General features: G+C 40.5%; 1 protein-coding gene across 1 annotated transcript in view; it reads right to left on the bottom strand.

Moving 5' to 3' along the window:
* Positions 1–13776, bottom strand: part of gli1 (GLI family zinc finger 1) — a 48609-nt gene extending 34833 nt beyond the window's left edge. Inside the window, exon 1 of the mRNA XM_063912084.1 lies at positions 13483–13776. The gene's annotated coding sequence lies outside the window, so the exon portion shown is untranslated. The remainder of the gene's footprint in view (positions 1–13482) is intronic.
* Between the last annotated feature and the right edge of the window lie 112 nt (positions 13777–13888).

Below are 13888 nucleotides of genomic sequence, written 5' to 3'. Positions count from 1 at the left end.
GTAACCCTGGTTCTTACACATATCACAGTTTCACATTAAATATAAATCCCTTACAGTTACAACCTTGATTTTTGAAGCATTATAACAAATGTATATGCAAAATAATTAGCTAAGCTCCATTTACACATGCTTTTCTTTATGTAAATGTGATGCTAATTTAACATGCCTGTCTGATAACTGAATAAGCATCCAGAGTACTGTAAAAGTCCAATGGCAAAACAATCACAGCTCGAATCTGAATTTACTAGGTTTAATATTGCAAATTTAAAACAGTCAGAGAAAGGATATTCACATAAATGTTTGCCTCATAGCATACTGTATTAAATGTGTTCTTCTAATGTCATGTTTATGTGTGTCTGTGTGCATAGGTGACAACAGAAAGTGAGAGCCCTCCAGGCAATGACATGGTGGTAAGCCACACGCCTCAGGCATGCCACCAGTCTGCCCTGATGACCGACAAGCGGGGGAAAACGCACTGAGGTAAAGTAGGTGTGTGTGTGTGTTTTTGTGTGTGTGTGTGTGTGTGTGTGTGTGTGTGTGTGTGTGTGTGTGTGTGTGTGTGTGTGTGTGTGTGTGTGTGTGTGTGTGTGTGTGTGTGTGTGTGTCTAAAAGGTTTAACTTTAAGACACGTAGCTCTACTTACACAGAAATGATGTTTGTGCACCGCAGACTGTCTCCTTACATGCTGCCTGTCACTGATCAGGCATGATGTGGAACCACATAAACATGCCAGAGCCCTGACTGTGAAATGACAGTACTGAACAGATTCCCCCCAAGAAAAAAATGCTGAATTAATTTACAGAGGACTTTAGATAATTTGACCATTGTTTTGATTAGACCGCCTTCTAAATACCGCCTTGTAATTAAAAATATTTAAATTCAGATTAACGTAAGTAACTTTTCTACAGACTAAATCTCAAGTTGCCTAATATTTAATTTGGCTAGTTGGCAACTTATCTATGAGCTATTGCCAAATAAAGTCCACGCAAGCCTTTCCTGTGTTTATCTCAGTTAGGTGAATTAAAATGCATACACTAATAAACAGCGCTAGTAATTGTTTGCTTGCAAGTATCATATACCACATACCTACTATTTATCTTCCAATTCAACAAGAGACAGTACATGTTCCACAGTGTCTTGTCCCTGAGATAAAACTCACAAATATAAAGTTGTGTTTAGGCAACCTGGGATGAACCTGGACCTCAGAGAACTAATGTGAGCTTCTCATCATGTCCTCGACAGCCTGCTCCACCCACAGAGAGAAAATACCCATATCTCTGACCATCTAAACACACAAACTTGCACAAGAAGACAGCCAGAGACACACAGATACACACACACACTCTCTGTGACACCCAATCATGCTCACACAAACTCAGCCTGACAAGCTGGAGCATGTGTGACAGAGCTCGTTGGTTGGAAACAGACATCTCTCTGCCCCCAGGCTTGGCTCTATCCCACAGGAAGCTGGAGTGTGAGCTGGGACACACAAGACGAGGGAGGAAGGGGGGGGGGGCACAAGGACTCAACTCCCCACCAACTGGAACTACATACAAAGGGATCTAATCACTGGCTGATCAATTACACATAATAAATATATATATATATATATATATATATATATATTCATGTGTTAGTACTACTGAAGTTACTTGTGATTATTATATGCATTCAAAGAGCATTTGTTGTAGGTGACCTGTTGAGGATGTACACTTGGAGGAACTTGAAGAATTATGTGAATCATTTGAGTATGTCTCATCAACAATTTGCATAGTCAAGCCATTAGATAACTCAAAGATAATGCAATACGATGACGTTTTTAAGTACAAACTCAATTTTGGACTTAAAGACTGATTTGCTATTATTGTGAGTCTTGCTGTCTAAAAATACACATATTCTCTTTCTTGCTTAGATTAAGATAAGTGCACACGGCAAGCCTTTGGATCAATTCTGATTTACTGTTTATATTTTATTAACTTTGTTTGACCGTTCACATTAGTTATCAAAATATGACCAATATCAGATGTCAATGGGAATTTGACATGGTCCTTAATTGACCCGAATACCCATAGCTTCAGATAAATCACCAACAACTTCCCGCCTTGCACAACATGAACATCTGGGACCCTTCTCCCACTGTATGCCCGAGCACACGCACACAGCACTTAACATTCACACAGACACATTGACACGCACAAGTGCTCACCACATTTCTGCTCCACAGCTGCAGTAGAAGACAAGAGTCGATAAATAACCCTTTGAATAAGATCCTGTGGGTTTCAGTGTTTGAAACTTTGAACATCCAGCCATTGTTCCCTACCGCAAAACAAATTTCCGCTCATATCCCAAAATACAGAACTCAAAAGACAGTATGTATCTGTCAGTCCGTCAGCAGTAAGCAAAGCGGGGCTTTTAATGGACTACAGGTGCTAGCTAATAAGGGCCAATAAATGTGCCACAGCAGAACAACTGCCTCTCTCGTCCTGAAAAGAACTAACAGGAACATAGTGATGGACAAAGGTGGTTTAACTGCTGGTGGAACAATCAGTGCCCGGGAAAGTCCAAGAAAGTCACAACCTGCTGCGGACTCATCACATTTAGGAGAATGTGAATTTAGTGCTACCCCGCCATATATACACACCCTTTCTGAGATAGATTGAAGAGCAAGAGTTGCATGTGTATTCTTCTGCAAATGTTCTTAGAGGATAACGGTTTCAGTTAAACAACACACTATTTATTTCCCTGAATATTATCACTTATCTTGCCTCTCTATTTTTCCAGTGTTATTGATCATATCAAAGTTGTCATCAGTGCAGGAAAATTGAGTATGTAAACTTATCCTAATTGGGGTTTTTTGTTCTATTGATCTACTACCACTACCACTATATATGGGGGTTGTTATTTATCACCTTAGAAAGCAATAAAGAAAAGATTTAAAGAAATATGTATGAATTTAAACAATTAGTCAATTATAAAAAATATGTGTTGGTCCTAGTTTGTGTAAGGATCTTATATAATTTACAAAGAAAATGCACTACTCTGTCTGGCAGCATCTCTCATCCATTCATCCTGTTGAGCATTTCCCAGCATGCAATGGGCAAAAGGCAGAGAACCAGTTTGCACAGGTCGCTGGTCTATCACAGTGCGAACACACAGCGCTGTACTCTGTGTGAAAAGAAAAGTGAGCGTGGATCCCTGTTGACCCTCTGTGTATTCAGCCGAGTCGGGTCCCATAAGCCCCGGCATAAATGCCCAGCATGGTACCTTGATCCTCCTGCAGTCCAAAGACCAAGAGACTCTCTCTCACAGCCTCTTCCTTTCACTGCATGCTGCCCTCTCTCTGTCTCCCTCAGACATGCACAGAAAGACAGTATCTTTTCCCCCCCAGTTACTCTTCCGTTATCCCACGCCCTCCTTAAACTTCTGCTAGCAGGTGTGAGCTCCTGTCCTACAGGCCGATCACACTCTGCACCCCCTGGCATGAGGACAGGGATGACGACAGGAGGAGCATCAGAAAAAAGGGAGTACAGGAGGAGGAGGAGAGGACAACAGCTTTGGACCTGAGAAAACAACAGCTGCGACAGCCGCATTGTCATTCCAACATTTGTTTCATGCTGAGTGCAGCAGCAGGTCAGTTCCCGGCATGAGAACCACACAACTCACAGCGTTTTGCACCTTCAGACCAAAGGGCCGGTTAAATATTGCTTGAAGCTGCAACAATTAATCAAATATTTGATAAGCTGATTGACAGAAAAGGAACCAGTAATATTTTGTATAATCAAATATTCACTTTAGTCGTTGTTAATGCAAAGGTGCATGCATTCTGATTTTTCTTTGTCATCCTTTAATAGTATTTAGTTTGGGAGTATTGTTAACACAAAACAGGATATTTGAAGATTTCTTCTTGGGCTGTGGAAACTTTTTTTTGACTTTTTATAGACAAAATGATTAATCAATAATGAATATAATTGTGAACTGCAGCTGGAAAATTTTGTTTAGTACACAGTTGGGACACAAGGAATAATTAGATAAAGAAACTAAAAGATTGTAGAACTGTCCTTTTAAGTGAGCTTCATTGTGCCAAGCGCAAAACTAAAATTAGGATACAAAATTTGACCTATATTATTATTTTTTATCAGTTTTTCCATTTTCTCCAAAGATCCTCCTTCGGCTCAAACAGCAGCTCTGCTCAGTGGCACAGTATCGGTGTGAAACCCACCACAGCCATCACACCTGCATCCAAACACAACCCGTAGGTGAGCCGTTTCTCCACATCTTCTCCAAGAAAAATGACCTGCAGGGAGCTTTGTGTGTGGCCAACAACACTGTCTAATGATGCTGACGTAACAAAAAGCAGTTTTAACATCAAGAACAAGTGTTGAACCAACAGCTGTGTTACCACTGTGTCACCTCCCTCCTGCTTTATGCTGAAATCAACTTTTAACATAAAAGATAAAGTTTTCCATGGATGTTCACATGCTCTTCTCAGCATGTTGCTGCATACACTGTGTGACTTTTTTAACCTTGGGCTGCTCAATACATGGGAGGCCATGTTTCATGTTTCACCACACATGCTATAATCATGTGTGTGTTAGAGTCCTCCTTTACTGGATCTCTGTTTGTTAGTTATTGGCTACCAGGAAATGAAGGCCCTCCCCTTGTAATTAATGGGCACAATTATGTAATTGAGGAGTGGTCTGCAGCCAGCTGCAAATAGGACCAGATGTCCTTCGCGCAGAGAAATTCAGTTGTTCTGATCACTTACAGTGGGGTCAGCGCCCATACCAAGACCTAGCTCGCCCCCACGCATTTACCCAGACCCTCTTTTCTTTCTCTTGTAAATAAAGACTTAATGGTTTACAAGCCTTCCAATAACCGTAATACCTTCAGAGCGAATTAGCTCACAAAGCAGCCAGACACACAGGCTGGAATGAACCGAGACTGCTGGGAGGAAGAAGTCCACCCACATAGTTTTCTTTTTTCTTTTCCAAAGCTGTGTTTTAACCTGAAGGAAAATGTGTTTTTAACAATGAAAGACAATTTTGTGATGAAAGCCTTGACTAAAATGATTAGATAAATGATCCCCGCTCTTCCTAAAGCAACTTGTTTACTTCCTTCTGGTCTCTTATTGTTGTGTACATGCATGCAGGAATATTTGTGTCTGTTTGTGTGTCAGCACATTATCTTGGTGAACCGACACACCAGCCACTAAATTTGAAGTTTAGATTATTGCACGGCTGCGAGGCTGATTTACATGCTGTCGATGTGATCCCCTCGCTGTGTATTCAGAGAGGCGGAGAAAACCTCTCTGTTCTTTTAAAGAAGTTAAAGAAGTTCAGCACTGAACAGGCTTTCAGTGTTTGAGTACAAGAACTCATCTGGTTTGTATTGTTTAAGGCAACAAGGTAATCACTTCTTAAATTAAAAAATGTAAAAGCTGTTAATCTTTCATTTAGAAAACATTTTTGCAACAGGATTTTTTCTACAATTGACTTTTTCTAACACTTTATGTTAAGCCGACACCACGACGATGACGTATATCAGGCCCGAATCTACACTATGATAACAAAGGGCCTTATGGCTGGAAGTTGAGAAAAAACAAATAGTTATTGCTGGTATGAAATACAGAGGAGATGGAATTATGCCTTATCTGATCTAAGTTCTTGGGTAGAGACGAAAATTATTTCAGGAAGACAAACTACTTGTATGAGGAAATCAGTTAACGCTTGGAATCTGGGAAGTGTCACTTCAGAAAAAGAACAGTTTTGTTGTACGAGAAAGGCGCTATTAAAGAGATAAAACCTCTAAAATATTGAAAATGGTGGTTGCTCAATAAGCGACAGAGTCAGTCGAGCAGGGCAGGGCCAGGCAGTCAGTCAGCCAGTCAGGATGGTTGAGTTGTAAATGTGTTCCAGCAGGAAAAGCCAAGCTTCAGAGCAAGGCAAGCAGTCTGGAGTCGGCAACTTTCCCCTGCTCCAGCTAGCGCACCGCCCTCCCTGCAGCCCACCCAAGAAGCAGCCCATGGGCATAAATTTGAGAGCCTGACTCGCTGAGGATTTAAAACAATCTGCATCTCTCTCTCTCTCCCTCCTCCACACTCACTATGAAATGTTTCTCTCGTCCGCCCTTTACTCTCTTTTGCCCTTCTTTCCTTTCCAACAAATTCCACTGTTAATGAAAATGGAAAGCTCTTTCTCAACTTGTGCCAATAATATTATTTTCTTAAGTCTTAATTGAGTTTGCAAATATGTGTCAAATGCACTGGAACTGTGTTTTTCCCATGTCACTGTACAATCTCCATGATGAGTTTCTCTCCACTGTAAAGGATACGTCAGCAAAGCTTTGTTGAAACTAAGTTAATTACCTCTTACAACCTTCCTTGTTTATTGTTTCCTGAAGGGAATTAATTTCTCAATCACAGCTTCAAGACACAGTTATACTGCTAGTTTCCATTTACGTTTTATGGCACCACAACACAGAGAACATATCTGTAAACAACATTAGATGCTACAAGAGAAATCAGTCAGATCACTTTACTTTAGACTATCAGGAAACCAACAAAACAAGTTGAGTTGAAACCTCAATGAGTTTAGCTTGGTTTCAGATTTAGCATTGTTTATGCTAGCAAAACAATCAACAGATGTTCCTTGTGAATCAAAATGAAGGTGCCGAGGTTTGTGTCACCAGTGAGAGTTTGCCACTTTCCACACAAAGTCGGATGAGAGCACTGTCATGTCAGGTAGTAAATATGAGACTGTTTGACTGAGGGTGTAGTTACCTTTGACCTACAGCAGATTCATGTCAGAGTATCAGTGACAGACGGGCCTGCATTTGGCTTGCACTGTTAGTAAGTCTTGTGCGTGTCACTGTGTTACGTCCATGCATGTGGAAGGACTTCCTGTTATGGCATCTGATCTGGTTAACGTGGCATCAGCCAGCCACTGCAGATTCTCACAACTGTTACCTACTTACAGAGCAGGGAAACAAGAATAGAGAAATACGCAAGAGGCCACGCTGCGGAGGAGGAGGAGGAGACAGAATGGGAAGTATGAGATTTATACAGTACGGGAAACATTTGGACGAGAAGCAACAAAAAGAGCAGAAGAAAACACAAAAAGAAAGCTTCATCTTTTTTGGTGGTTTTAGAAGGCTGACCAAACTATTCCTTCCTCATAATTATCCAGTATGAAGCAATGTGGTTTAGCTCATCCATTGTTTAAGTTGTTGTTTTTTAACTGTATAATCCTGGAATACAATAGAGATGTTGTTTTTTTTAATTTAGAATAGATACAAGTATGTCACATTTAGGCTAAAAGTACATGAACTTCTTTTACAATTTTTTAAAGACCCAAAATAGCTATTTGCAAAAAATGTACGTAATGTTTAGATAGCTGAAACAAAAAATCCTCCTCACACCTTTTTATTTGGGATTGCCTGAATCAACATTTTATAGGTATCTGCACAGTATCACTGCCCAGTCTCCTCTAATACTGTGACTCGACTGAAATGTCTGTTCGTTGACCTTTTCTTTGACCAGATATTCCTCATGTAAAAATAACTAAATCAAACTATATTTAGTTAGTTCATAGGAATTTCTCTATTTTTAACAATGATGAATTGAGTACTATTTTATAACATGAATCAAAAGGTTAAAACATCTTCATGTTTGTCTCCAAATTTAATTTCATTAAAAAAGTATTGCTTTGCTATCAGTACTCAAACTCAGGTATTGAATTGGCCCTGTTATCTAAAATGATGTAATGATAATCAGCCCACTTACTGGTTCACACTGGTGCTGTTGCAGATAATAATAAATACTTCAAACATAAAGATGCCCTCATGTGCAGCTGCATCTATCTAACATCTACACTTAAAATACGCTGCATACCAGTACATGAGTAATTACAAATATCTACATTGCTTCATGTTTAGATACTTGCTGCGCGTTTGTCAGGCGAGTGTGTGGAATTGTGTGTTCCCCAAGAACATGTATCAAGCAAAGATCTACTGATGTTATCTCATTTCATACAGAGTTGTTGTCCTGGAGGCTCATCACATACACACGCAACATGGATACACCTCTGCACTCTTTTCCTAAATTAATATCTCCCTTCCTCTGGCTGTCTGTCTCTCACTTTCTGGAAGTTGGGCATAACTATTTCACCAGTAAAATGTAATACCTTATCACATCAAACAGCGCTGGAAAGTTTAGTGACTTACATACTAACTGTTCAAGAGAAGTAATCTACCCCTCCACTTAATGGGAAAATGAGTGATTGCATTTTTTGGGAGAAGAAAGTAGGAGCAGTATTTTACCCAGATGTTTCTTGTTCTTTTATGTTGAACTGAAATGACTTCAAAACTGACACAACTCTCAGGATGACCCTCCCTGGCAGCATGAGGGAAACACTGGTTCATTGGTGGACGTCAGAGAGACGCAGGCAGCGAGGAGAGCTAATGTCAGACACTTGCGTTGTAATTACACCGATGATGGCAGCACCCGAATGCACCGTGGCTATGGCAACCTGCTGAAATAACAAACACCGCCCCCTCTTAACTTTCTGCCTGCCGACAGGACAGTGCGTCGTGAGTCATCAGCAGCAGAGAACACACACATTGAAACACAAACGCGGCCAAAGTCACTCACACATTCAGGTACCAAATGTTGACAGTATATAAATAATACGGATGCATGAACACACAACAAATTCACTCACAGTTTAGATCTGCAGCTGTTTGGTTTACTTTTATCAAACAAAATCACAGCATTTTTTTTACTCTGCCTACTCCACATGCTGTTAATGTTTCGCCTTTGTCATCCACAGCAGACCACCATTCCTCAAAGAAAAACCCGACCGCAGGCCCATTGTTATTAACGCAGCTAAAGTAACAGTGAGGAATGAGTAAGTATCTGTGTGGGTTGTTGGTGGTGCATGTGAGAGCAATTCACAATCTCACCTGGATCCTATTAGCACTAGTTTGATTTTCTAATATCAACCACATGAGATGATAGTTAACAGTCAGCATGCCTAACGGTTTGAACACACATGCACACACACAAATGTATGAAAAACCGCCACCCTCATTCAAAGAAGGAGGCAGGACGACGGGGACGGGAATGACTCCGCCTTTTACTGTCAGCAGCAACCTTAAATCTATATAAAACGCACACACATGTTCCCTGAGGCAGACGCAAACACACTGCATTTTCTGTTAGATTCCACCAACAGAATGCTTATTGCTGCCTGCTGCGCCACATGTGACTTGACCTTTCATCTCTAGTATTAAGGCATTAGAGCAGTGAGTTAAACCAAAGTGTTCCCACATTAGGGACCAGGAAGACTGGTTAATCAGCCCAAGATTACTTTTTTCTGGGAATCAGGACTTGTTGAGTTGGTACTCTATTCTTTCATTGCCTGTGATGCTCCCTTCCATCAATTGCTATCTGGCATCCTTCAGGAATTATGTTCACGTTTGATTCTGCTGATCTCATGATTTACATGGCAACGTAAGGAGCCAGTGCAGGAGGAAGTGAGCCTAAAGTGTAACAAGGATGAAAGTAACAAAATAATTTCTACTTCAAAATACCTTTGTACAATGCTAAATTGCCACAAACATTTTTTTTAGAGAAAACGTATTTGCTGCTTGAATTTTGTTCTGCAGTGTTTGGTTTAAAGGGAAGTGCTACGTGAGTCAGCTTTGGAGACCAGATCAAATCCTAAATTTAATTCAAGCATTAATTCTTGTTGATCAAGATAAGGGTTTGATTGTGTTTTTTTTATCAAATATTATTAAACGACAAAAGAAGTGTCTTGTATTCCTATTCATGTCTCTGTATTGAAATGTGGATATTGTGCTGCAAAAATTGACAGTATATTTTGTTAATAGAAAACCATTCAATCGTTGAATCCCTTCACAAAGTATAAAAAGTAATGTAGTTGGCATTATGTTACTACAAAAAGGCTTTCTCTTTTGCAAATAAGTAGTATATGAAAATTGTATTTTGGGAGACAGTGTTTATGTTGAGGTAGTGGATATATAGCATCTAATCTTGATATAGAAGAAAATAGTTTATGTTACATATAAACCTGTTACAGTACATTACGGTATGCTTTTTGTTTTCCCCAAAAAATACAGGAACCAGTGGGCTCTCCGTGTCATTCCACAGACAACGGCTGTATCAGAGATTTCTTGGAGCACCATCTCTTGTAACCAAGTGTTTGGGTTGCTTGTCCTTTATTTACCATAACAACAATTTTCTGATAACCCTTACACTTTCAAAGTTGTCATTGAGCGTTATCCAGCATCAGAAAATTCTGCATTATTCTTCCAACATAGACTTAGCCAATGAACAAATCTAACCCCTAATTTTAAGAAATCAGCAATTATTCCCCTCATTTATTTTGTCTATTTAAGACAGGAAACTAGTGGAAATGTATGGGATTCTTATTTCCTGCATGTCCAGTCACCACTGTAGCTCTTAACTTCCTATCATTAAAAATAATTACACCTACAGCTGACCTCTCATTTTTCTATTGCTTTGAACTGATGGCCCCTGCAGATCAATTTGTCTAATACCCTTTCTAATGGGTGGGAAAGCTCTAAGTGACAGTGAACAATGTTTTTTGGAATATTTCCCATGACTGCAACATTTCCCCCTTCTATTATGTGTGCCCTTTGGCTGATGCTAGTCAAACTTTCTAAAGTGTTTAATGTCGTTGGCCTCTGGTGTCATTCATTCTCATGTAAGCATCATTAGATGTGTTATATGACTAGGAATAGAGATTCTCAAACCAGTAGTGTAATCTTACCTAATGAGACAAATGCCAATAGATGATCTTCAGCGTACATAATGTGTAACTTAATTAATTGTGATGTACAAATTGCACCATGGGATAAAGTTTGGCGCAATAATGTAAACACAACCATCTACCTTTAAAAATTGATTACTCTGCTCTCAATGCCCATGAATGACAAAACACAACATGAATAAAGCCTTGCAGCAGTGTGAAAACAACACAAACTCAATCCACTGAACCCAAATAACCTTCAAATACCAGACCCTGACACCGGCAACCTGAGGGAGTGGAGCATCTCTTTATGAGCCTTGAAACATGGGGAGGAAAACTAGAATATGTGGAGAGAAAAGAGGAGCAGGGGATAAAGGCGGAGAAAAAGTGTTTGATTGTGTGTCTCTGTCTTCTGTGTCCTTTGGAGCATCCCCAGGCCTGTCTGCTCTGTTCTCTCCGTGGCTGAAGCCGATCAGCTTCGCACTGTGAGCCTACATGGTTTTAGCCAGGGCCGGCACAGACAGACAGCTGCTATTAAACCCTGATTGTTTCAGGTTCACAGGGTGTGAAAGGGTCTGATTGAGGGGCTGTGATCCCAGTGAGGGTGGTCTTTCTCCCCCTCTCTCCCTCCCCCCTCACCTCCCTCTCATTGGAAGGTGGGAGGGTGTTGGGGAGGAGGAAGATTGGTGAGGGGGGGATTGCAGGGATCACGTGACGCATGTTTCTTGCTGAGCGGACCAAAATGGAATCTGGACAAAAACACACCACTTGTTGCCTGCCTTTGGGTACCAGTGTGTCACACAACAAACGGACAATGGACTCAAATTAAGTAACATTGTTAACGCAAGATAGGGCTATAAAAAATGCTACGGTTTAAGCTATTTTATTTTCCAGATTTTGGACTTGCTTGTCTGTTAAGGAACAACTGTCATCCCTCAAATCGCCTCTATCTTAAATGTTGCTTTAGCTTACAGATTAAACTTACAATCCTCCACCTACTTTTGTTCATACTAACCTAATAGAAAAAGGGATTTAGCCCACTAAATTCAATTGTATTCAGACTGATACTCACTTATCAGGGCTCTGATATGGTTGTGATAAAGCCCATCAGTCCTCTCCTGTGACTGTATAGGGGGACAGTTGCTTCCTGTATGGTGTATTTGTTTAAGAGCATTCCCATTAAGGAGCCTTTTGGCCTTAACACACTTGATAAAGACCAGGGAGGGTGAGGAAGCTCCCCTGCAGAGCTTTTCACACATGGCCAAAGGACAAGTGCACTTTCCTACCTCGAAAACTCTCCCCCTTCTCAACCTTGAGGGGGGCCTGGGTGCTTCTCTGTAAAAAGCTGAATTTGTGCTTGTTTACTTTATACTATTTTCTGATTGCCTGCAATCAAAGTTAATATCCATATTAATATTGTATATTATAATATATTTCCTACTCACAAAAGGCAGTGTTCAACACAGAAACTTAAGTTTCACAATTTGTCAACCTCTGACCATACTTTTTTGACCCTTGTGGTCATTTATTTAAACAATAAAGAATACGATCATTTGGTTAATATGACACCATTTCAGTAAAAAAAAAAACATTCCAGATAAATCATTGTCTTTCCAACATGGATTTTTAGATCTACTAAAAACCTTTTGTGGCTTACAAATACACTCTCCAGGAGTGTGTCTGTGCAAATACTGTTTAGTGAGGTTGTGAGTTTGTGTGCTGAGCACTTCTCACTGTCACTTCGGAATAAATAAGTGTTTGGCTCTTCTATTGAGTCCAGTGTTGACGCTCTTCAGTCCAGGGCCACTGCATGAAGACCAGCACCCTAATCTACCCACACTAGCTACAGTCACCTCTTAGCGAGATAATTAGATTAGATTCAATAATATATCTCAGATAAGAGATGGATTAGCGAGGCTTCACAATGCATGTTTTATTTACATAAAAGTGAGCACATAATGCAGCAAAATATTCATCCAGTGCATCATTTTTAGATGTATCGATAGGGCTTTTGCAGAGAGATTTCTCCCCCCTGGAACCTCACACAGTGCTCAGTGAGGATGTTGTTGTGTGGGTGCCCTGACAGAAACCCACATTTGGAAAAGATATTGGCAAGTATTTCAGGTTACAAGAAACAGCTGTTCTCGGGTGGCCCCGAGACCCTCGGCTATGCAGTGTGATTTTAAAACCGTATACTTGTAGTCCTAAAAGAGACACTTCCCCGGGAGATAAACGTATAAAGACAGGAAAGCGTACATTCTTTTATGTCTAAACCTGTTTCTGCAGGCGTATGTTTCACAGCTCCACAATAGGATATAAAACACAGTACAAACGCTACTTTGGGATGAGGAGAAAGAAATCCACAAAGACTGGCGTATAATACATTTAGGTCGGATAGTAAAAAAGTATGCAACTCAATTACTGCAAATTTCAGTGTACAGGAAGTGTAAAACAGCCTAATTAATTAGAAAAACGCTTCCAATGCGTAAAAAACACCCACAATCCCCTGAAGAGATAAAGCCAAAAGAGGACTTTACTAATAAGACGTTTTTTTCTTACTACAGAAAGTACGCAAAGAATATAGCAGTGCCGAATGATTGAAATACAACTTTCCACCCACGAATACACTCGAAATTAGATCCTGATTGCCTGTGATTTCAAGAGAGAAAATGAATCATCAGCAGTTGCTTACCTCAGGTCAATGCAGGGACATTCAGCATGCAACTTTTTGACTTGATTCCCAGAGTCCTTGGAGGGGCTCAGAGAGTCCAAGGACTGCGAGAGTCTGAGTTTCCAGTAAAACCTCCCTTCTCGACTTTCTCTCGACTTTTTGGCAAGACGCGCTCGGATGGAGATGACTGAATTCTTCACAGAAACCGACACTTTATCCTGTCTCAGAAGTGCTTTCCCATAATTTGTTACTTCAGAGTCACTTTACGCGAACAGTGACAGAATTGAACCCCATGTTCGGGCTATGGAGTTCCTCAAAGCTCCCTGGAGTTGGTTGCACAGCCAATGCGGGAATGCGCACCCCCTTCTCCTCCTCCCTCCCTTTCTCCACAGTCTGTGGACCACCCCGAAACAGGAAGTTCACTTTT

Source organism: Eleginops maclovinus, chromosome 20, assembly GCF_036324505.1.
Source record: "Eleginops maclovinus isolate JMC-PN-2008 ecotype Puerto Natales chromosome 20, JC_Emac_rtc_rv5, whole genome shotgun sequence".
NCBI classification, from domain to species: Eukaryota; Metazoa; Chordata; class Actinopteri; order Perciformes; family Eleginopidae; genus Eleginops; species Eleginops maclovinus.
This window is presented reverse-complemented; position numbering and strand designations above follow the sequence as displayed.